This window comes from Thalassophryne amazonica, chromosome 4 (genome assembly GCF_902500255.1).
Source record: "Thalassophryne amazonica chromosome 4, fThaAma1.1, whole genome shotgun sequence".
NCBI classification, from domain to species: Eukaryota; Metazoa; Chordata; class Actinopteri; order Batrachoidiformes; family Batrachoididae; genus Thalassophryne; species Thalassophryne amazonica.
The window spans coordinates 98165002-98191482 of NC_047106.1; the positions used below are offsets into that span (position 1 = coordinate 98165002).

Consider the following 26481-nt stretch of genomic DNA (forward strand, 5'->3'; position numbering starts at 1 on the left):
ATTTCACCTCATGTCGTGGAGGTCGCAAATGAGCGTGTTGATCTGTCTTGATTAGTGGTGATCCTTAATAGAGCATGACAGCGTTCTTCTCTGATGTGCGCACAATTACACCCTGCTGCACCGCATTCAGTTTCATTGCTGCAGTTTGCATAAGAAGGACAGTGATGCCAAGTCGGCTAAAAGTCTTGTTCCAATGGTCCTCAGCGCACTCCTGCAGGTGTTCCACCTGCTGCTGCTGTGCCTGATGTTTGGGAAAATGAGCAAGATGAGAGCCACGTGGAGCCACACATCTGGCTCTCTCCATCTTCTCCTCTCTGTGCCACTCCATGGCACAGAGCCCAACTAAGCATGCAATCACAAAGTTCTTCTGCTGTGGATTAATCTAGATTTTGAGGAGCAAACTGGAGGGATCTGAATTGTTCAGCAGCTGATAGTAGGATAAATATGGGTGTGTGTGAGACAATTCGCCTCATTCACAATGTGACAGAACATAATGATGTACTGTTATGCACAATAGCGCGGAACAGCGAGCAACAGCGTGGAACATTATTCTTGACCGTGTGTAACGGTTCCTGATAATTCTCCAGCAACATGTGTGGTTCCTGAGAACACCTGATGCCTCTGCCTCAGATCGTCGCATTCGTGATCAGCGGCCAAGAATGTATTCTTCGTGGCATTCGTGGCTGTGTCCAGGATTATGTGTTGTCCATCCACAACTTGTCTTACACCAAAAGACTTCAAAAGGCTTTTAAAATCATCAGCCAGCTGATTAGAGGGACAAAAAAAATATGAATATTAAAATCACCATAGACCAAAGGTTTGTCATATTTTGGGATAAAATCTGCTAAAAGCTCAGAAAACCCCAGAATAAAATCCTTATTAAATTTTGTGGACGATAAATAACAGCATAGAGCATGGGTCAGGCAAACTCCACCACAAACAGCTGAAATTCAAAAGTGGAGTAATCATTAGGAGATAATAATCGGCAGTTAAAGTTCTCTTAGAAAACAGTGTGCAGACCACCGCCTCAACCTGATGCTCGCGGGGAGCTAAAAAATAAACAGCCGGGGGGAAGAGCTCAAAAAAGGCACTATTTTCACCTGGTTTCAGCCAGGTCTCCGTTAACAGGAGAAAGTCCACAATGACTGGAGAAAAGGTCATTCAAAATGAAAGTCTTTCTTGTCAGTGATCGGGTGTTGATGAGCGAAGTGGGTGCATGTCAGTCTGCTGGGAAACATGACTGAGTGTGCAGAGATTCTCCTGCATGGCGCCATCTGCAGGTCCTCACAGGATGGCGATGTGAAGTAGAGACCCGGCATCCTGGATCACCGGCCGGAGCTACCAATAGCCAAATGCCAGGGAACACCCACATGTCATACCAGTCATATGGTGTGAATAACCTGACCAAGAAATGCCTAGGAGCGTGTTTGCAGGAAGAAGCCAGGTACACTCTGAACCAACCCCGGACTCCTCCTCTCTTCCCACCTCCCCTGTGGCGCAGACACCGAGGTAACACGTCAAGCGGCCACTGCAGAAAGTCAGGTACGGACACCAGGACAGGCGGCGGCGTCCCTGGCAGTTTGTCATGGCCAACGACAGCCAGTTTCCCCAGAGAAGCATGAACGCCGATGAGAGTCTGGTGATCATACACTAGGAGCGGTGACACATTCTCCACAACAAAATGCGGAAACTGTAAAAACAACATCAAATGAAGTGAGTGCCGATGGCAGGCCACATACAACGGTGCCATCTTGGCACTCCCTCTCAACTAACAAACAGCTTCTTCCCCTGGACCATATATACTGCAAACACCCATGGACACACACACACACACACACACACACACACACACACACACACACACACACACACACACACACACACACACACACGCACAGATCTACTCTCATAAACACCCGCCCCCCTCCACCCGGGCAACAAAAACCCAATCTATCTCCACCTGCCTTTAGCACCTTAACAGCACTGGCTTCTGTGTCCCCAGAGTTCACAATCAGACACTCAGTCAATCAGACAATCAGACACAATTTGTGGTGTCTGATTGTCTGTGTTCCAGGTGCTTTTCCTGGAACCTTTAACTGGGTCACTTAGCGGACACATTGAAGAAGTGGTTCGGAGGGATTGGTCTGTCCGTCGTGCTCACTTGGGTTAAGGGGTTAACTCAGCGGTCTCCCCAGGCGATCCCAAAGGCTTGTGGCTGGCTTTACCGACAGGTTGGCTGATGGTTTGAAATCAGCACTGTCGTCAGCTTGCAGGAACCCAGAGGGGGAAGGTGTTTGTTGAAAATGGTTTCTGGTAGCTTTTAAAAAGTTTGTTGGAGCCAGATTAAAAGTCTTTGTTAAAACTTTAAAAACGTTGGAAAATTTCAAAAAGGAAAAGTTGCTTTCCTGTAATTTCGCTATTATTTTGAAAAGTTCAGCTCGGAAGTTCTCTTAAAAATTCAAGACTTGACGGACTTTAAAGCGTCAGGTTAAAATTTTGTTTTTCGAAGAATAAAGGATGAATGAATGAAGCCACCTGGTAGCTTTAGCTATCTTAGCTTAGCATTGGGCTTTGTTGACCCAAAAATAAAAATTAAGCTTTAAGAAAGGAAGAGAGAAGAGGAAGCTGGAAGAGCCAAAACAGAAGAGAAGGGGAGAGAGAAGGGCTCTGTTCTAACTTTTTAAGGGGGACTGACATCATCAAACTCTGCCCATTTAGGGTGTGTAATCTCACAGAAAACTTCATGTGGTCACAGTGTAGACACAAATGATTCAATTATTTAAACACATTAACTATTTTGACATATTATCTGTTCTGAGACACTCGAATGGATACACATTATTAATAGTCAGACACATCCTTTGGATAAACAAAATACTTCAACATCAACATATTGATAATGCAGAAAAATCACACTTAAACACACATCAGGAGGAACACGTGTCAGTAAAATGGAATAATTATATGCAAAGCATTTTGTTTGATTAATCAATACAACCAACATTACAAGTCTTTAGATATATACACTCAACAAAAATATAAACGCAACACTTTTGGTTTCGCTCCCATTTTGTATGAGATGAACTCAAAGATCTAAAACTTTTTCCACATACACAATATCACCATTTCCCTCAAATATTGTTCACAAACCAGTCTAAATCTGTGATAGTGAGCACTTCTCCTTTGCTGAGATAATCCATCCCACCTCACAGGTGTGCCATATCAAGATGCTGATTAGACAGCCCCAACCAGTCCCAGCAGAAGACTGCCCCTCCCTGAGCCTGGTTCGGCTGGAGGTTTCTTCCTGTTAAAAGGGAGTTTTTCCTTCCCACTGTAGCCAAGTGCTTGCTCACAGGGGGTCGTTTTGACCGTTGGGGTTTTACATAATTATTGTATGGCCTTGCCTTACAATATAAAGCGCCTTGGGGCAACTGTTTGTTGTGATTTGGCGCTATATAAAAAAAAATTGATTGATTGATTGATTGATTAGTGCACAGGTGTGCCTTAGACTGGGGAGCTGTTGACCCCGATTGGGGATGTTGTCGGACGGTGGAAGGAATACTTTGAGGATCTCCTCAATCCCATCGTCACGTCTTCCGAAGAGGAAGCAGAGACTGTGGACTCAGAGGCGGACTCATCCATCACCCAGGCCGAAGTCACCGAGGTGGTTAGAAAGCTCCTCGGTGGCAAGGTTCCGCCCTGAGTACCTTAAGTCTCTGGATGTTGTGGGACTGTCTTGGTTGACATGGCTCTGCAACATCGCGTGGCAGTCGGGGACAGTGCCTCTGGATTGGCAGACCGGGGTGGTGGTCCCTCTGTTTAAGAAGGGGGACCGGAGGGTGTGTTCCAACTACAGGGGGATCACACTCCTCAGCCTCCCCGGTAAGGTCTGTTCTAGAGTACTGGAGAGGAGAATTCGACCGATAGTTGAACCTCGGATTCAGGAGGAGCAGTGTAGTTTTCGTCCTGGTCAAGGCATACTGGACCAGCTCTACACACTCCATCGGGTGCTTGAGGGCTCATGGGAGTTCGGCCAACCAGTCCACATGTGCTTTGTGGATCTGGAGAAGGCGTTCGACTGTGTCCCTCAGGGCACCCTGTGGGGGGTGCTCCGGGAGTATGGGGTCCGGGGTCCTTTGCTAAAGGCTATCTGGTCCCTGTATGACCACAGCAGGAGCTTGGTTCGCATTGCCGGTAGTAAGTCAAACCTGTTTCCAGTGCACGTTGGCCTCCGCCAGGGCCACCCTTTGTCACCGGTTCTGTTCATTATCTTTATGGACAGAATTTCTAGGCGCAGCCAGGGTGTAGAGGGGGTCTGGTTTGGGAACCACAGAATCTCATCTCTGCTGTTTGCGGACGATGTGGTTCTGTTGGCTTCGTCAAATCAGGACCTTCAGCGTGCACTGGGGTGGTTTGCAGCCGACTGTGAAGCGTCCGGGATGAAAATCAGCACCTCCAAATCCGAGGCCATGGTTCTTGACCGGAAAAAATGTGCCTTGCCCTCTTCAGGTCGGTGGAGTGTCCTTGCCTCAAGTGGAGGAGTTTAAGTATCTCGGGGTCTTGTTCACGAGTGAGGGACGGATGGAGCGTGAGATCGACAGACGGATCGGTTGCAGCATCTGCAGTGATGCAGTAGCTGTATCGGATCGTCATGGTGAAGAGAGAGCTGATTAGAAGGGCAAAGCTCTCAATTTACCGATCGATCTACGTTCCGAGCCTCACCTATGGTCATGAGATTTGGCTAATGACCGAAAGAACGAGATTGCGAGTACAAGCGGCCGAGATGAGTTTCCTCCGCAGGGTGGCTGGGCACTCCCTTAAAGATAGGGTGAGGAGCTCGGTCACTCGGGAGGAGCTCGGAGTCGAGCCGCTGCTCCTCCACATCAAAAAGAGCCAGCTGAGGTGGCTCGGGCATCTTTTCCGGATGCCCCCCTGGACGCCTCGCTGGAGAGGTGTTCCGGGCACGTCCCATTGGACAGTATATGTCCTTGGAGCGGGTGGGCCATCTGGTGTTCAAAGAGATGAAACTTCAACCACTGACTCAACAATAGCACCGTTTAATGTATATTTTGTGCTACTGAATCACGACTTGCCATAAGACCAGGTTGGACAGAGAGACACAGACAGAGCAAGAGAGACGGAGCGAGAGAGAGAGACAGAGAGCACTGCCTTTTCTCTATAAAGTTTATGCTATTTTCAAGACCTGCCATCTTTCATCAATCAAGATTTGATCGATTAGATTTTTTTTTCCACAGGGGCTCCCCAAAATTGTGTATGAGTACATGTTCCGTACTGAGGAAGGAGCACTTTCTGCATTTCCAAAATGCCACAAGAAATCATCAAAAATTAAATCAAGTACTTTCACCAATATATAAATCTAGCCTTACACCTTCGATTGCACCTGGCAAATCATAGCTGAAATTTCAGGTCTTCTTTTTTTAAAAAATATCCTGTATACCACTTCATCATGAAGCTGTATAACTGGGAATACAAATTAAAAAATAATGACAATAATAATACTAATATGTATATGTCGCGGACAAGAACGAGCAAAGTTCTTCAGCATCTCACCATGTGATTTAGGTCCTTCAGACTTTTTCAGTAAATGCTTCTGGAGAGCATTAGCATGATTAAAAATCTTCAGCTTCACCCCCAGACAACCCCCCACTACAGCCCTCTTAACTCACCCCCCCCCCCCCCCCCCCCATTTTAAGCACGGGGGTGTTAAAAGTCCTCACCATCTCATTTAGGTCTGTCACACTTTATTTTTAGTAAATATGCTGGGAGCATAAGCATGGCAAAGTCTTCTGCTTCTGCTTCACCCCCCCCAGGACTCCCCAACTATGGCCCTCTTAATCCTTTATTTGCATCTCACATGCCTGGAAAAAAGTCCTCACCATGTAATTTAGGTCTTCAAACTTTTTCTCAGTAAATGCTTCTGAGGACCATATGCATGGATAAAAATCTTCTGCTTCTGAGGGGCTTTGGCCCCCAGACCACCACCCCCCCCCCCCACTCCTTTTTTTTTTTTTTTTTTTTTTGCTGCATGGTGCTTTGCTGTATCAAAGCAAAAAAAGCTCTGGTATCAGAACAGGATCATATTGGCAGATATTCAAATTCAGGTATTGGGATGGGATTGAAAGTGAAAAGATGTGGATTATGCATCCATAATTCTTACCATTGCATTCACAAACATTCATATTTGTATAAAAGACAGGTGTAATATCACATTGTCACATTTGTAGAAATGTACAGTTCATCTGCAAAGTATTCACAGCGCTTCACATTTTCTACATTTTGTGATGTTACAGCCTTATTCCAAAATGGAGTCAATTAATTTTTCCACTCAAAATTCTACTCAACCCATAATGCCACCTTGAGAAAAGTTTTATTGAAATTTTTGCAAATTTATTAAAAATAGAAAATTAAGAAATCTTATGTGCATAGGATCACACCCTTATCCACACCTTTACAGTGGATCCACAGCATGATGCTGCCAGCACCATGCTTCACTGTAGGGATGGTGCCTGGTTTCACACCAAAGAGTTCGATCTTTGTCTCATCAGACCAGAGAATTTGTTTCTCCTGTTCTGAGAGTCCTTCAGGTGCCTTTTGGCAAACTCCAGGTGGGCTGCATGTGCCTTTTACCAAGGAGGTGGATTCCGTCAAGACATTCTATGATACAGGCCTGATTGGTGGATTGCTGCAGAGATGGTTGTCCGTCTGGAAGGTTCTCCTCTCTCCACAGAGGAATGCTGGAGCTCTGACAGAGTGACTATCAGGTTCTTGGTCACCTCCCTGACTAAGGTCCTTCTCCCCCGATCGCTCAGTTTAGACGTGTGTCCAGCTCTAGGAAGAGTCCTGGTGGATCTGAACTTCTTCCATTTACAGATGATGGAGGCCACTGTGCTCACTGGGACCTTCAAAGCAGCAGAAATGCTTCTGTACCCTTCCACTGATTTGTGCTTCAAGACAACCCTGTCTCAGAGGTCTACAGATAATTCCTTGACTTCATGTTTAGTTTGTGCTCTGACGTGCACTGTCAACTGTGGGACCTTATACGGAGACAGGTGTGTGCTTTTCCAAATCATATCCAATCTACTGAATTTACCCGAGGTGGACTCCAATTAAGCTGTAGAAACATCTCAAGTATGATCAGTGGAAACAGGATGCACCTGAGCTCAATTTTCAGCTTCATAGCAAAGGCTGTGAATAATTATGTACATGTGATTTCGTAGTTGCTTTATTTTTTAAATAAATTTTAAAACATCTCAACAAAAAAAAAAAAAAAACTTTTTTTAAAAAGTAATTTTGGGGGTATTGTGTGTAGAATTGTTAGGAAATGCGTCAGACGTGTCAAAAATCCGTCTAAAAAGCATTATTTTCAATGAGATGCGCTGGTTTTTTAGATGCATCAGAAGCATCGCGTCAACGGCCGATCTAAAACGACGCTTCTGACGGGAGCACATTGCCGCTTGCCGGCAGGGTGATGCAGTCAAAGTTCAATCCAATCCAACTTTCGACACTCTGAGCTGTGACGTACCTTTGCGTTGTCCAATAGAAACGACGCGTCGGGCCAAAACACGGAAGACTAGTGGCAGAAAACACTGATCTATACAAAATGGATTGGTGTAGGAACCACTGATCTGTACAAAACATTAACGTGTGACAGGACTAGGGATGGGTATCGAGAACCGTTTCCTTTCGAGTATCGTTAAGAAATGATTCGATCCACCGACATCAATAAGCTTTGTACTTAACGATTCTGTTATCGGTCCTTCAGAGTGGCCGTTGTTTTGGGGGGTGTTTGTCAGGAAAATGATAATTTCTCTACATTGATTACAGACCCTGCAGCAGGTCCGTAATCAACTTTTCTGCAGCACGGCTTTGCCTTGAACCTTGAACCAGTCGAAGCAGTGGTTCGCAGATTGAAGCAATGCTTCGATCTATTGCTTCGTTTATTCTTTCTTTCTTTCGCTTAATTTCCCCCGCTTCCTAAAACCCTAAAGAGCATACGTCTGTGAGTATTATTTACCTTTTCTATGTTAAACCGACCTGTTATGGTCTTCTGATACAGTTGTTAGATGTATTTTATAAATTAAAACGGGAGCGATGCTAACGTGTTAGCATGTCTATGGCATTTTCAATGTTAAAATTTAGCATTAAGCAGTTGCAGCTGTCATCACATTTGGGTGCATTTGTTTTCAAATTGTAATATTTCTTAATTTTTTTGTTTATATATTAAAAAGAACCTGAACAGAAACACAACAGAAAATATAAAAGCAACTAACAATGAACAGAAATAAATAAATAAATACATACAGAATAAATAAGTGTTTCCTGTGAACACCTAGTGACTCTTACACCCTCCATTTCATCCATGTCTATTTAAGTTTAATGACAGTTTGTTTCGGTCAAACCATATTTTCATGTGTTAATTTCTTCAGTGATTTCTCCAGACCTATCTACCAAGCTAGAAAACTGCTGCATCCTAGTAAGAGCAGAATACTACTGGAATGAATTTGTATAAGGAAAGTTTTTTTTTTCTCACCTAAATGGATGTTGCACTCACTGCAGTTTATCGTCTGGAATAGTCCCAGATTGCATTTCAGAGCTTCTAGAATTGAAACATTTTCATACAGGTGGTGTTGGGGGGTAATTTTGGGTTTCAGCTTTTTTTGTTTTTCACCACTTTCATCCCTGAATATGTCAATCATGAGTCACGTTTGTGCGGATTTAAAGTTACTAACTGGGACTCCTGTCTTGTTGCGAAAAAGAAACGAGAATCGTCCTCCGTTCTGTTCACACAGCTCCAACGTTGTGGGGCTCTCTGCCAAGTCAAGTTAGAACGATAGAATCCAGTCTGAATTAATAACTTCAAAGCGAAACACCGTTTTATTTTTATTTATGTCCAGAGATCAAGGATACAGTGACCAATTTCATATTATTTACTTTAAGACTCAATGAAATACATAGAAAACCTGTAAAGCCTACTTTTAGTACAAAATTCACGAGGTATCGATAAGGGAATTGATAAGGAATCAGATCGATAAGCAGAATCGATAATGGCATCGATATCGATAAATCTTATCAATACCATCCCTAGACAGGACCTGCTCATTTATAGAGCGGTTTTCTGAAGAAAAATCATTGGAAATGTTTTTTTTGTTGTTATTTGTTACGTCAAAATTTCTGATTACTGTTAAAAAAAAAAAGTTTAGAACACTTGTAATTAAAATAGCTAAATAAATCAATAAATGGTTCTTTAGAAACCTTTCATCTGTAAATTAAAACCACCTGTTATTTCAGATTAGATAATTTCTTGTTTAACATAAGGAACCTTGGACATTTATTTTTAGACAAATAAAATAACATGGAAAGTTGTACATTTTTTTTTAAGTCTGGTAGATTATTTATATCTAATTTCAACCAGACAAACAGACACTAAATAACTACAAATGTTTATTATAAATGCAACAGGAAATATTTAACAATGACTGACACAAACCTCATGATGAATTTTTTTATATACTCATTTCAACTTGTAATTTCGTCAAAATATGTAATTAACTTTAATGTTATCAGGACAGTCATTTCTAAATATGAATTTGAGTGCAATAAGTGGAGAGCTTCTATTTGTGCAAATGTCTTTGACTTTGAATCGTGGACATTTTAATGATCCGTTCATTTATTGTTAAATCATAAAATGAAAGCTTTTTTAAAAAATATAAATAGTTGCTGTTTAAAGAGCCTTTTATTTAGAAGCAGGTGATGTTACGCTGGATTCTCGGGACCAGATGAAGGTCTCTTCTGCAGCTTTGAACTCGGGTGGTGTTGCTGAAGACACTTTTGTCCTATTTTGAAGAGCAGAGATGTTTCTTTCGACTGGACTTCGTGGTGCTCAGCTCATCAATGGAAGTTTGGTTGTTTGCACAGCAAATGTTCCTGATTGGGACAAATAAAATATTTCTTTAAATATAGAGAAACACTAAACAGTTTATATATAAAAAAGAAAAAAACACGGAAAAAAAACGATGGAAAAAACGCCCGAAAAATAAGTTATTTAAAGTTGAGCTTTTGTGGCGTCTGAAAAAAGCTGTAGCTTTATTTGGTAAAAATAAAAAACTGAACCATTTACAAATTAAAGCATTCACTCAGATCAACTGTGCTAAAAGGCTAAGCTAATGTTAGGTGATCAATAAACCTTCACAGCAGTTCAGTAAACATCACATTTTATTTTTACATTATTCTTACCTCGAAAAAGCTGCAGAACTAAACTCCGTTGGGCAAAGTGGAACTTCGCATATATCCAAAAAGTGGGAGATTTCGGACTGAGTGGGTTTGCTCCATCAACCCCCCCCCCCTCTCTCTACCAGGAATGATGCCTGAAGGCCGGCTTCTCTGTGCGGGTCGGCCCACTGTCGTGGTTTGATCGATATCCCACCAAGTCGTCAGTCCTCCCTCGGTCGGCGTCACTCCGAAAAGTAGCTGAAAAAAAAAAAACTTCTCCCAGCAGGGTGATGGGAGAATCGTTCTACTGCTGTTTTTTAAAGCTTTTTTGTGGTTCAGGCGACGCAAATTCAAGATGGCGATCGCTGAATTTTTTTCAGGCTGTGGAAACAGCCAGAGTGTGACGTAGCCGCAATCTCCGCCCCCTTGCCACTTCCAAAGTGACGCACGCGTCTGACGTCACAACGCATTGGAAATGCATCGGCCTGGCGTTGACGTGTTGGGAAGCGTTAAAGCGTTGCGCTGAAGTATTCAGTGTGAAAGGCCCTTAAGGCTGTAACATAACAAAATGTGGAAGAAGTGAATACTTTCTGGATGCACTGCAGAAACATGTAAAAAGAGGCAGCAACAGGAGGGGGACAGAGAACAGAATCATCTACCACAAGGAGAGAGCAGCAGTGGAGTGTTCTGCCTCTACAGAGAGCTGCTGTGTTTCCCGCTGTGAGAAGATGGCTTTGGTATGGTTGTACTTTGAGCGGTCAAGGATCTGAAAAGCCCCCTCTGAGCCACAAAGAGGCTTGGAGAAGACTTTAGTGCTCCACTTTTGACTCAGCCCCATTGACACAGACTTGACTCTCCACACACAGCAGATGCTCACAGCTAGGCATGCATATAAACACACAGAGCCTACATATTGCAGCTGACACATTACAGACTCACATGTGTAAAATGTAACACACACAAACAGACATCGGGCCTATAAGAGCAACACAATCTCACTTGGCCACAACCCTTCTATGCACCCTGCCTCTGGCAGCTCACACTCGAGTGAAAGACTGTGGAACGAACAGTGGCCTGATTACGCTGTTTATTAGATTAGAACACTGTGCCAGCAGGGGGGGCTGTTTCATAAAAGCAAAACACAGAGGAAATACAGGCTGAGACTGAGGAGCGCACAAAATACAGCAGGCCAGAAGTGTGGCAGCTGCAAGAATCACTGCTGTTGTCAGACAAACCGCTTTAAAAGAGAGAAGAAATGGGTCAACACAACATTTATTGGAAAAACATGAAAGCGTAATTGCACAGGCAACCCTAGACATTGTGAAGTTTGAGCGGTCAGGTTAAATGGAGAAGGCAATTAAATGATCAGTTTATCTGTGAATAAGGGAAAGAAGAGCACAGTTCAAACCATGATGGAAATCCATGTGGGTAGCACTTTAATGTTTTTTTTCTTTTGTGTGTGTGTGTTTCTATATTAAATGGACCCGTTTCTCGTGTCTTTGTATTAGAGCCAATTCAAGCAGCTTCTTGCAGCCCCATTAGAAATGACTCATAAAAATCTGTCAGCTGTTCAGAGGAATACTGAGTGCATAAACACATTATCATAATACAGCTCGGTAACATTCATTATGGACATGTGCTTACTCATGCGTGCGCACACGCACACACACACATCGCTGACTGTTTGATTATTTATTCATGCTTCACAGTGGACAAATGCAGAGAGAAACAACGAAAACAGAATGGGAGATTGTTTTGTGCTCCATTTATGTCTTTACTGCATGATGTGCTTCATTTCTGCAGAGGACAGTAAACTGACACTTCAAACTCAAGTCACACTTCAATATGTGAGAACCATTGCGGACATTCATCTGCCATATCGAACCTAAACCATCACCACCAAAAGTCAAACTCCAACACTTAACTGATCCTTCTGGGACCCTGAAGCCAAATGATAGCAACTTAAAATGTCCTTTGAAGTCCTCTCACTGGCCAAAATGTCCTGATAAAGATATAAATACAAGAACACGAGGACACTCACCACTTCCCCCACCATAGTTTCTATGTGCACATAGGAACATATGGCAGTGAAATCATGCAAAACTAATTTTCACTGATATTTGAAGCACAAAGCTAATCTGGGCTTGACATTGACAGAGCATTGGCTGTTTCATTTACAGTCAGGTACATAAGGAGTTGGACAGCGACACATTTTTTTTGTAATTTTGCCTCTGTACAGCACCACAATGGAGTTGAAATTAAGTAAGTATGATGTGATTGAAGTGTAGACTTTCAGCTATAATTTTGTGTTTCACAAAATATTGCATTAACTACTGAGAAATGAGAGTCATGTTTACACAATCTATTTTGGAAGGTCATAAATATTTGTCCAAAGTAGCAATTCTAAATATAAGAATTATTGTTAACACTGGGATAAAAATATTTTGCAGCCAATGACTGCCTGGAGTCTAGAACCCAAGTCCATCACCAAATGCAGAGTTTCCTCCCTTGAGATGTTTTACCAGGGGTTTACTGCAGCCTCCTTCAGCTGCCACTTGTTTGTATGTTTCTGCCTTCAGTTTTGTTTTCTGTAAGCAATGGTGGGCACAGCTAACCAAGTTAGCTTTGATAACCACTAATCCACTAAGTGAAAAGTTTTACAACATTAAACCCCTAAAAAATTAGCAGATGTTACAGCTAACCGCTAACTTTCAGCATTGACCTGACACACTGTCAGCAACTTTTAGCGCTGCAGAGGCTTCTGAGAAGATTCAATGTAGCACTTGTGTCTTTAAACACCTTGTTGCATGCTGTCCGCTCGCTCGCTGTTGCCCGTTAGAACAGCAATATATGTTTTTATGTATGTCCACATGAGGACAGCAAGCAGACACATGCACGTCACAGTGTACAGTTGTTAGGTCATGTCCGTCCAAACACGGTACGTGTTCCCCAGCCATGATGTCCACAACCAGAGATCTCAACAGCTGCAGCTTTCGGCAGACATGCCCCCTATCAGTTCAGTGCACACACCGACATGTCACTCTCTGTTATGTGATCATTATTTTTTAGTTATTTGTTATGTAATTGTGTATGTAGGTAGTGTAGTACTTATTAATATACCTGTCCTGGCTGTGATATCTGTTTGTACTGTGACACATACTGTGCACTGAGCAGTCATTTGTGTCTCTGGTCAGCAGCTGGGAGGCGCCTCCCCATGCTGTGTGCACTCAGACCTGGCTGTCCAGCCCCGGATGTGTTCATGTCTGTGCAGACGTAAGCATTTTATGCAAGTATGCCCCCCCTCACACACCACATGTGTAGGGGGAGCGGGGGGAGTGGGGTGGGGCGAGACACACGCGCACATGTGCAAGACACATGCACCACGTGTTTTGCTTTTTGCAATGCCACACTCATAGGGGCACTTAGATAAATTTTACATCCAGCTCAAAAGTGATCGCCTGTTGACTGTTTTTATACTAACAGCGTGAATGGCCACACATTTTCTAAGTGTCAGGCGAGCGTGTTAGATGTTCGTGTGTGTCACCTGGAATTTGGCTGACACCTGCCACAAGAGAGATGGAATGGGCAACCACAGGGCACTCTCTGTCTTTCAGCCATTGCTGTGCGTGAATAGTTGTACGTGTACGAGGCGTTGGAGGCAGTTCTGACTTTTCATGAATGGCATGCAATTCCCCCTTCATGCATTAGTCGACTTCAATCGCGCTATGTGTGAAGGGGCCCTAATGCATTGCAACAATGCATTATGGGAGTTCTGGGTTTGTTTGTTTTTTGTTATTCTTATTGTAGTACATGTTAGTTTAGGAGTGTTGTTAGTGTGATAGATTTGTTGTGTTTTTACGTTCAAGGAACGTAGTTAGTTTGGTGAAGAGTTATGTTGTGACCATGAGTGAAAACGACATTGCAATTTACCTCTTCTGCCACTGTCTGAGTTGCTGCATGTTGAAAGGACGTTTTTTTCCCTCACTGGCAGCTTGCCCGCCTTGTTCTGTTGAGGGACAGCTGAGTTCCTTATGGTACCCAACAGACAGGAATTAATGTTTGGTTTTAGGGTTTACAAACGTTTTTGACCATTCTGTCTTACTCACTATGCCAGCAAAGAAATGTTGGTGGACTGAAAGTTAGCACAACTAAATTTAGTGGCGGCTAATTAATCCACTGATGGTTTTCAAAATTATCTGAAAAGACAATCCGCTAACGAAAAAGTTAGTTTCACTAATTAGCGGTTAGCAGATTAGCGGAATTGTGCCCACCACTGTCTGTAAGTGAAAAGCATCGCACAATGACTCATTTTTCTACTGAAGAATATTCAAATTCTTTGGTTTACTTTGGCAGTTTGTTTTGGGTCATCATCCATCTGTCCTGTGAAGTTCTGTCAAAAAATGTAATATTGACCTGAAGGCCTTGTGTACTCCATTGCAGAAATCGGTGCCATCCCATACCTATTTGTGTGTAATGAATATGGCCACAGACATCTTTACAGAACCAAACGTTGGCTTGACGTTTCACTTTAACAAAGAACTGGACTGCCCAGACATTTCGAAGGCCAGAATGTCTTTCGCTGACTGACTATCACTATCACTTGGTACTACAACCCCTGGCAATAATTATGGAATCACCGGCCTCGAGGATGTTCATTCAGTTGTTTAATTTTGTAGAAAAAAAGCAGATCACAGACATGACACAAAACTAAAGTCATTTCAAATGGCAACTTTCTGGCTTTAAGAAACACTATAAGAAATCAGGAAAAAAAATTGTGGCAGTCAGTAACGGTTACTTTTTTAGACCAAGCAGAGGGAAAGAAATATGGACTCACTCAATTCTGAGGAATAAATTATGGAATCAATCAGTCAATGTAAATTTTCATCCCCAAAACTAACACCTGCATCAAATCAGATCTGCTCATTAGTCTGCATCTAAAAAGGAATGATCACACCTTGGAGAGCTGTTGCACCAAGTGGACTGACATGAATCATGGCTCCAACACGAGAGATGTCAACTGAAACAAAGGAGAGGATTATCAAACTCTTAGAAGAGGGTAAATCATCACGCAATGTTGCAAAAGATGTTGGTTGTTCACAGTCAGCTGTGTCTAAACTCTGGACCAAATACAAACAACATGGGAAGGTTGTTAAAGGCAAACATACTGGTAGACCAAGGAAGACATCAAAGCGTCAAGACAGAAAACTTAAAGCAATATGTCTCAAAAATCGAAAATGCACAACAAAACAAATGAGGAACGAATGGGAGGAAACTGGAGTCAACGTCTGTGACCGAACTGTAAGAAACCGCCTAAAGGAAATGGGATTTACATACAGAAAAGCTAAACAAAAGCCATCATTAACACCTAAACAGAAAAAAACAAGGTTACAATGGGCTAAGGAAAAGCAATCGTGGACTGTGGATGACTGGATGAAAGTCATATTCAGTGATGAATCTCGAATCTGCATTGGGCAAGGTGGTGATGCTGGAACATTTGTTTGGTGCTGTTCCAATGAGATTTATAAAGATGACTGCCTGAAGAGAACATGTAAATTTCCACAGTCATTGATGATATGGGGCTGCATGTCAGTAAGGCACTGGGGAGATGGCTGTCATTACATCATCAATAAATGCACAAGTTTACGTTGATATTTTGGACACTTTTCTTATCCCATCAATTGAAAGGATGTTTGGGGATGATGAAATAATTTTTCAAGATGATAATGCATCTTGCCATAGAGCAAAAACTGTGAAAACATTCCTTGCAAAAAGACACATAGGGACACAATGTCATGGCCTGCAAATAGTCCGGATCTTAATCCAATTGAAAATCTTTGGTGGAAGTTAAAGAAAATGGTCCATGACAAGGCTCCAACCTGCAAAGCTGATCTGGCAACAGCAATCAGAGAAAGTTGGAGCCAGATTGATGAAGAGTACTGTTTGTCACTCATTAAGTCCATGCCTCAGAGACTGCAAGCTGTTATAAAAGCCAGAGGTAGTGCAACAAAATAGTAGTGATGTGTTGGAGCGTTCTTTTGTTAGAATTGTGGGAGTTTGGAAGCTGATTCTTTCTGCACAATATGACGCCTTTAATAATTCTTATGAGATTTCATATTTAATTGTCCATGAACATTAACATCTGGATGAAAACAATCAAACGTTTTAATGCGTTTTCAGTGACGACGTTAATTAACGGTCATTAAAACCGAATTAACATTTTCTGTATGAACGTCAGTAAACGCACAAACTCCCACATTTGATTTTTACAATAGTTTCAAAGCAAGTTACTTCAGTATAAAAACTTTGACATCTAACATTTATTGCTCTCAGAAACGTCTTCATTTACAGACCAAGTCACTGACGTCTAAACAAATGGAGCAAAGTGTGACAGGTGCTGTAATTAATTAATCTAAATTAACGCTTTATTTTGACAACCACAATTTTAATACTTAACAGCGACAGCCTGCAGTTATTACTTATTTATGAGCTAACGATTAGCTTACCATCATGCTTTGTCTCTTCGTCTCTAGCAGCTCATATCTTCTCGTCTTCATATTGTTGTATGAATTCCCAAAGTCTTCTGTACTTTTCAAGCGTGTTTCGTCGCCAGCAACTTTCTCTTAAAAATCACGGAGCAGCAAACACACGGAATCCGCCATTGTTTATGTTTGTGTCGCGTATAAATCAAATCAAATCAAATCAATTTTATTTATATAGCGCCAAATCACAACAAACAGTTGCCCCAAGGGTCTTTATATTGTAAGGCAAGGCCATACATAATTACGGAAAAACCCCAACGGTCAAAACGACCCCCTGTGAGCAAGCACTTGGCGACAGTGGGAAGGAAAAACTCCCTTTTAACAGGAAAACCTCCAGCAGAACCAGGCTCAGGGAGGGGCAGTCTTCTGCTGGGACTGGTTGGGGCTGAGGGAGAGAACCAGGAAAAAGACATGCTGTGGAAGAGAGCAGATCAGTCACTAATGATTAAATGCAGAGTGGTGCATACAGAGCAAAAGAGAAAGAAACACTCAGTGCATCATGGGAACCCCCAGCAGTCTAAGTCTATAGCAGCATAACTAAGGGATGGTTCAGGGTCAACTGATCCAGCCCTAACTATAAGCTTTAGCAAAAAGGAAAGTTTTAAGCTTAATCTTAAAGTAGAGAGGTGTCTGTCTCCCTAATCCGAATTGGGAGCTGGTTCCAGAGGAGAGGAGCCTGAAAGCTGAAGGCTCTGCCTCCCATTCTACTCTTAAAAACCCTAGGAACTACAAGTAAGCCTGCAGTCTGAGAGCGAAGCACTCTATTGGGGTGATATGGTACTATGAGGTCCCTACAATAAGATGGGACCTGATTATTCAAAACCATATAAGTAAGAGAAGAATTTTAAATTCTATTCTAGAATTAACAGGAAGCCAATGAAGAGAGGCCAATATGGGTGAGATATGCTCTCTCCTTCTAGTCCCCGTCAGTACTCTAGCTGCAGCATTTTGAATTAACTGAAGGCTTTTCAGGGAACTTTTAGGACAACCTGATAATAATGAATTACAAGTCCAGCCTAGAGGAAATAATGCATGAATTAGTTTTCAGCATCACTCTGAGACAAGACCTTTCTAATTTAGAGATATTGCGCAAATGCAAAAAAGCAGTCCTACATATTTGTTTAATATGCTCATTGAATGACTATCCTGATCAAAATGACTCCAAGATTTCTCACAGTATTACTAGAGGTCAGGGTAATGCCATCCAGTAAGGATCTGGTTAGACACCGTGTTTCTAAGATTTGTGGAGCCAAGTACAATAACTTCAGTTTTATCTGAGTTTAAAAGCAGGAAATTAGAGGTCATCCATGTCTTTATGTCTGTAGACAATCCTGCAGTTTAGCTAATTGGTGTTGTCCTCTGGCTCATGGATAGATAAAGCTGGGTATCATCTGCGTAACAATGAAAATTTAAGCAATGCTTTCTAATAATACTGCCTAAGGAAACATGTATAAAGTGAATAAAATTGGTCCTAGCACAGAACCTTGTGGAACTCCATAATTAAACCTTGTCTGTGAAGAAGATTCCCCATTTACATGAACAAATTGTAATCTATTAGATAAATATGATTCAAACCACCGCAGCGCAGTGCCTTTAATACCTATGGCATGCTCTAATCTCTGTAATAAAATTTTATGGTCAACAGTATCAAAAGCAGCACTGAGGTCTAACAGAACAAGCACAGAAGAGTCCACTGTCTGAGGCCACAAGAAGATCATTTGTAACCTTCACTAATGCTGTTTCTGTACTATGATGAATTCTAAAACCTGACTGAAACTCTTCAAATAGACCATTCCTCTGCAGATGATCAGTTAGCTGTTTACAACTACCCTTTCAAGAATTTTTGAGAGAAAAGGAAGTTGGAGATTGGCCTATAATTAGCTAAGATAGCTGGGTCAAGTGATGGCTTTTTTAGTAATGGTTTAATTACTGCCACCTTAAAAGCCTGTGGTACTAGCCAAGTAATAAAGATAGATTGATCATATTTAAGATCGAAGCATTATTAATGGTAGGCTTCCTTGAGCAGCCTGGTAGGATGGGGTCTAATAGACATGTTGATGGTTTGGAGGAAGTAACTAAGAAATAACTCAGACAGAACATCAGAGAGAAAGAGTCTAACCAAATACCGGCATCACTGAAAGCAGCCAAAGATAACGATACGTCTTTGGGATGGTTATGAGTAATTTTTTTCTCTAATAGTTAAAATTTTATTAGCAAAGAAAGTCATGAAGTCATTACTAGTTAAAGTTAAAGGAATACTCGCTCAATAGAGCTCTGACTCTGTCAGCCTGGCTACAGTGCTGAAAAGAACCTGGGGTTGTTCTTATTTTCTTCAATTAGTGATGAGTAGTAAGATGTCCTAGCTTACGGAGGGCTTTTTTATAGAACAACAGACTCTTTTTCCAGGCTAAGTGAAGATCTTCTAAATAGTGAGACGCCACTTCCTCTCCAACTTATGGGTTATTTGCTTTAAGCTGCGAGTTTGTGAGTTATACCACAGAGTCAGCACTTCTGATTTAAGGCTCTCTTTTTCAGAGGAGCTACAGCATCCAAGTTGTCTTCAATGAGGATGTAAAACTATTGACGAGATACTCTATCTCACTTACAGAGTTTAGGTAGCTACTCTGCCCTGTGTTGGTATATGGCATTAGAGAACATAAAGAAGGAATCATATCCTTAAACGTAGTTACAGAGCTTTCTGAAAGACTTCTAGTGTAATGAAACTTATTCCCCACTGCTGGGTAGTCCATCAGAGTAAATGTAAATGTTATTAAGAAATCATCAGACAGAAGGGAGTTTTCAGGAATACTGTTAAGTCTTCGATTTCCATACTATAAGTCAGAACAAGATCTAAGATATGATTAAAGTGGTGGGTGGACTCATTTACATTTTGAGCAAAGCCAATTGAGTCTAATAATAGATTAAATGCAGTGTTGAGGCTGTCATTCTCAGCATCTGTGTGGATATTAAAATCGCCCACTATAATGATCTTATCTGAGCCAAGCACTAAGTCAGACAAAAGGTCTGAAAATTCACAGAGAACTCACAGTAACGTAATCCTCTGCCTCGGCCGTGCTACGAGCGTTCTGGCAGTTAGTTAGTGTGACTCGGGGTGTTGACTCATTTAAACTAACATATTCATCCTGCTGTAACCAGGTTTCGTAAGGCAGAATAAATCAATATGTTGATCATTATTAATCATTACTAACAGGGACTTAGAAGAGAGAGATCTAATGTTTAATAGACCACATTTAACTGTTTTAGTCTGTGGTGCAGTTGAAGGTGCTATATTATTTTTTCTTTTTGAATTTTTATGCTTAAATAGATTTCTACTGGTTGTGGTGGTCTGGGAGCAGGCACCGTCTCTCGGGGATGGGGTAATGAGGGGATGGCAGGGGGAGAGAAGCTGCAGAGAGGTGTGTAAGACTACAACTCTGCTTCCTGGTCCCAACCCTGGATAGTCACGGTTTGGAGGGTTTAGAAAATTGGCCAGATTTCTAGAAATGAGAGCTGCTCCATCCAAAGTGGGATGGATGCCGTCTCTCCTAACAACACCAGGTTTTCCCCAGAAGCTTTGCCAATTATCTATGAAGCCCACCTCATTTTTTGGACACCACTCAGACAGCCAGCAATTCAGGGAGAACATGCGGCTAAACATGTCACTCCCGGTCCGATTGGGGAGGGGCCCAGAGAAAACTACAGAGTCCGACATTGTTTTTGCAAAGTTACACACCGATTCAATGTTAATTTTAGTGACCTCCGATTGGCGTAACCGGGTGTCATTACTGCCGACGTGAATTACAATACAATTCCTTCAATGTCCCCTGCTCTGCCCCCGGAAGACAATTGACTATGGTTGCTGGGCGCTAACTTCACATTTCTCAAAACAGAGTCGCCAATAACTTTTGATCCTCGGTGGGTGTGTCGCCGAGTGGGAAAAAAACGGTTAGAAATGTGAACGGGTTGGCGGTGTACACGGGGCTTCTGTTTAGGGCTACGCTTCCTCCTCACAGTCACCCAGTCGGCCTGCTTTCCCAGCTGCTCGGGATCTGCCAGAGGGGAACTAACGGTGGTTAAGCTACCTTGGTCCGCACTGACTACAGGGGCCTGGCTAGCTGTAGGATTTTCCAAGGTGCGGAGCCGAGTCTCCAATTTGCCCAGCCTGGCCTCCAAGCTACGAATAAGCTACACTTATTACAAGTACCATTACTGCTAAAGGAGGCCGAGGAATAACTAAACATTTCACACCCAGAGCAGAAAAGTGCGGGAGAGAGACAGGAGAAGCCGCCATGCTAACCGGCTAAGAGCTAGTAGCTGCGCTAAGCTAGCGGATTCCTAAAAACACACAAAGTGAATAATGTGTAAATAATTTAGAGGTGATTCAGCAGAGGGAGTGCTTTAGTTAAGGCACGTGAAGATTACACTGTGAAACAAATCGTTATCTAGTTATCTAGATCAATCTAACTGCGCAGATTAAACAGCTAACAGATACAGCAAACACCGCTGTGCTCCGAAACAGGAAGTGATACAATACCGCAGTGAGAGCCAACCACCAGTAGAGGAAGCAAGAGCTTTGATGTGTGAAGATTTTTTTCATATATTTATCATCATATACGTCATTTGGGCGCTCTTCGCCTGCAACTCCCAATGGCGCCACCCCGCGGTCAGGGACATGCGCAGTGGCTGTGGACTCAGGGGGATCTACTGGGGTGGCATGGGGTGGCAACTGCCACCCTAAAAATAGCTCTGGCCACCCAGTTGCCACCCCAATCAGAAGTGGGTGACATTTTTTTTCAAAAAAGGGACCTCGCGAATGACTTTAACCGGCGCAAACTGTGCTCTCTGAGCGCCCTTGAATGCAGCACAAGCTGCGCTTCGCGCTTTCCCTGCCCCCCCCCCCCCCCACACACCACACCCACCCCCTGTTGTGACGGCGAACTTTCCCTAAAAGACCGACGAACGCACAGCCACACACGGCCAGGAAAACTTTGCGGAGAAAGAAATATAAAATTGATATTCACCAAGTATAAATTAATAAAACAATGAGGAATAACTTTCAGTGGTATTTTTATTGGGCGGAACCTCTTGTTTCCCTCGTCGTTTCAGGTGAACTGAAAACAAGGACGGACGTCAACACTGGTCACATCAGCCGGCAAAACTTTCTTTGTAGCTAGACTTCAGCTTTACTTGTGTCTCTCATAGATATTAGGGATTCGTCACGTGACAGTGGAGCACTTTTTTATTGCTGAGGGGAGAAAACACTTTGTTGTGGATTTAGAGGAACATTGGAACAAGAGAAGAGGGTGTGAGGAGAGGACAGAAGGATGGACAGAGGACAGACACCCTTGAGGTGTGTTTCTGTGAGTCTTCAGCTCAGGTAAGACTCATACAGCTTCTCTGCTGTCATTTGATTAAATATGTTGTTTTCTACTATAGTGGTGCAGCTTAGCTAAAGGGCAATTCTATGGTAACGGAATTACAACAGCAGCAAAATCTGGACATACTGCATCTAACGACTACAGATTAGGTCATATTGTAATTCCGTTACCGTAGAATTGCCCTAAAATTTCCATAACAATCATTCAGTTTGTGATAAAAGCATGAAATTGGCACAAATATTCTAAATTAACTAATATTTTTTTCAGATATGGAGGCATCCTGGAGCTGACCTCTAATGAGCTACAGGGGTCAATAAAGAATTACACAGGGTCAAACTTTAACAATGCTCCAATATATTGAAAAGTATACCACATTATTTATCTGATTACACAGCTTCCAAAAGGTATAGTTTGGACTATCCATGACTGAATGTTCTGGAGTTATGGGGTAAAAACAGCAAATATGGTGACAAAGGTCAGTTTCAGTTTGTACAGGGGTCAAATGTTAAACTTGCTCCAATTTTGGTAAAAAATTATGCAAATTCTTGGTTTAGTTAATAGTATTTTAAAAAGGAAGAGTTTGCACCATCTGTCACTAAGTTATCATGTTACGAGGTAACATATGTCACATGTCATAGAATCCAATGGACGTCCACCTTGTTTGACCTTTACTTTGGGGACCAAGCATTCGACATAGTCAAAACTATTCCATTTATTAATCCTATTCACTCAACCAATAATTTGCATCACTTTTTACCAAAACTGAAGTAACTTTAACTTTTCACCCTTGTACAAACTGAAACTGACCTTTGTCACCATTTTTGCTGTTTTTACCCCATAACTCCAGAACATTCAGTCATAGATAGCCCAACTATACATTTTTGGAATCCTTATGATCACACAAATAGTGTGGTATTTTTCAACATGATTGGAGAATTTTTATATTTTGACCCCTGTGTAATTCTTTATTGACCCCTGTAGCTCATTAGAGGTCACCTCCAGGATGTCTCCATATCTGAAAATAAATATTTTAGTTTTCATGTTGTTTTGGTTATCTGCTGCACTACTACAGCAATGTTCATTTTGTGATCATGAAAACACAATTTACAGATCTATGACGCCCATTGGAGCGCTTGAAATTACCATTCCACTCACGCATTTTTTACACACATTTTTATAGTTTTTTCTATATTGGTCTGCAAAAATGTTGTTTTAACGTTACATGAAAATTGGTCCGTGGCGCAAAAAGCTTGCGGGCCGCTGTTAGGCTATATGAAACTTGGACTCGTGACGCTATAATCCAGATTCCTGACCTATAATAGCATAATACATAAACATTACATTGCCCCCACCCCTAATAGTGGCTGTCCCTGCTTGCCACCCCATGAATTTATCTCTAGATCCGCCCCTGTCTGGACTACAAATTTCCACTGTCGCAACGGTGGCTGCTGCCGTATTCCAATCCAGCGGAAGTGAGCAAATTTGCACAGTCGACGCGGTGAATGATAAAACTGAAGTCAGTAAAGCGGACCTGCTAAAATTGAGGCAGTGAATGAAAACATTCAACATTAAATCGAGTACAGCAAATGATACAACTGAAGTGGGTAAAGTAGCGGTACTAAAATCGAGGCAGTGAATTAAATTAGCCAATGTTATATTTTTAAGACATAATTTATAAGATTAATATTACCATAATGTGATTTTAATGGCATCCAAATTTAACGATTCTAATTTTCCAAGGGGCAGTATTAATCAGATGTTTTTTACGTCACTCATTTTCATGTTTAGTACTTCACACCTTCCATTTTTATCAGGTCCAGTTTTACCCTTTTGATTTTTTAACCACATTCAATATTTACTGCTTTCACTTTTAACCACGTTAATTGTTTTACTGCTTTCATTTTCACCACATTCAAAGTTTTACTGCTTTCATTTTTACCACAATCTATGTTTTACTGCGTTCATATTTACCACATTCAATATTTCAATTAATTTTGATCACTTTGACCCTTCATAATCTTCAACCGCTTACTCCAATTAATGGTCACCCTCCACCTATTCTCGATATATGTGATCAGTAAATCCCCTCAATGTCTGAGTGTGAAAGCTGGCCAATGCTTTGCCAAAATAGAAAATTACACATGTATCAGGGTTCCTGGACCTCAGCTTGGCTGGTTTGTTGGTTTGGCTTCCTAAGCTGAAGTAAGAAACTACACACTCAGTTGTGTTGTACTGTAAAAGGAAGATGCACCAGAGTTACAATACAAATTACATGACCATTTTTGCAATTAGAAACATAATTAATTGGGTTTAACACAGTAATGCAATCTGAACACTTCTGGATTACTTCAAAATCAATTTCTAAAACAATGAGGCACATAATATGAAAACAAATGGACACAACCACAAATATTCTTTTGTTTCTTTCCCCATTGTTATCTCAAATTATGAATGAAATTGTGAATTAAAAATAAAATATCTTAGAATATATCTCTTTCAATTATCTGAAAATGTCTGTTTTTCTCCTTCAAAACTAATCCCACAATTGCACTCAACATGTAAATTCAAAATGTTTAAACTCAAAATAATATTGTCAAGAATCAAAAGCTGTTTTCCAAGTTTCAGAGATCAATCCTGTTGCTTGAGTCCTCAGCCTTGTGTCCAGTTTCTTCCTTCACTTTCAAGCATTGCAATTAGTCTTAAAAAAAAGACAAATTATTGTTTGAAGATTGACCTCCAGTGGCTACATGGGATGAGTTGGTTTTATTTCACTTCTAGTTGAGGAATTAATAGTATTGGTTCATTGGATAAGGTTCCATAACTTTAAAATTAGCATATTTTAATGATGATAATAAAATCAAATAATCTTTAGGGATAGGTATCGATAAGATTTTATTGATATCGATACCATTATCGATTCCGCTTATCAATCCGATTCCTTATCAATTCCCTTATCAATACCTCTTGTGATTTTTTTTTGTGTACTGAAAGTAGGCTTTACAGGTTTTCTATGTCAGCGGGTCAAAGAGCTTTTTCTTATCGTGCACCCGCTCTGTGAAACGGTCTTCCTGCGACCGTGAGGCAGTCAGAGTCTGTGGACATTTTTAAGTCAAGACTTAAAGCCTATTTTTATTCTCTTTCTTATGAATAGTTCTTTTTATTTTTTATCAGTTTTATTCTTTTACGTCTGTTTTTAATTATGTATTTGAAATTTTTAATTTTTATTTATTTATTTTAATTTTTTATGTTGAACTGTTCTATGTGAGGTGCCTTGAGACAGCTTTTGTTGTGATTTGACACTTTATAAGCCGATTAAATTGAAATTGAACAACAATTTATTGAGTCTTAAAGTAAATAAATAAGAAATTGGTCACTGGATCCTTAAACTCTGGACATAATAAACTCTACATGGTGGATCCTTGATCTCTGGACATGAATAGAAATAAACAAAATCTGTAGTTTTTGTCAAAAGCATTTCCTTTCAGACATTAATGGCATGACTATCTTGCCACACCTCTGGCTGGCTCTTGCAGCTGGCTGTGCTGCATGTCAGGATGTAATTTATAAAGAATGCAGGTTGTCTCATTTTGGGAGGAAAAAAGTTTTAGTCAATTTTAGTTTCTTGTCTGTATTACAACATTTGTAAGAGGTGTCATTTTATTTAAAGCAGCAATTCGTTTTGAAGTTATTAATTCCGACCGGACTCCGTCTCAGCAGAGAGCGGCGCAGCGTTTGGAGCTGTGCCAACAGAACAGAGGACAATTCTTGTTTCTTGACTGCAACAAGACAAGAGTCCCAGTTAGTGACTTTAATCCACACAAAAGTGACTCACGGTATTTTAATGGCTTTGAGAGGGTTAAGAAGCGGACTTGCTCTTTCTGAAGAGCAACGAATCAAAGAACCAAAGAGCTAGTCAATCGAAGCATTGCTTCATTGGTTCACGCTTCAAAGTGGTGTCGCGCTGCAGAAACGGTTGATTACAGAGCCGCTACAGGGTCTGTAATCAATGTACAGGAATGATCATTTTCCCAACAAACACCCTCAAAAACAATGGCTGCTCTGAAGGACCGATAAGGGAATCGTTAAGCAAAAAGGCTGTTGATATCGGTGGATCGAATCATTTCTTAACGATACTCGAAAAGAACCGGTTCTCGATACCCAACCCTAATAATCCTTAACAATGTAACTTAAATGTTACACATTTTTTTCAATGAAATAGGTAATTACAGTTAAAATCTGATTTATTAAACCCAATTACATATCATTTGTTACTACCCAACCGTGGATGGCACATAACTAGTGTAATGTGAGCCTGTTAAAAGGGTGAATAGGAA

General features: G+C 41.4%; 1 protein-coding gene across 1 annotated transcript in view; it reads right to left on the minus strand.

The window, feature by feature from the left end:
- The window catches only part of stx1a (syntaxin 1A (brain)), a 436006-nt gene that overhangs the window by 324068 nt on the left and 85457 nt on the right, over positions 1-26481 (minus strand). The gene's annotated exons all lie outside the window — the stretch shown is intronic.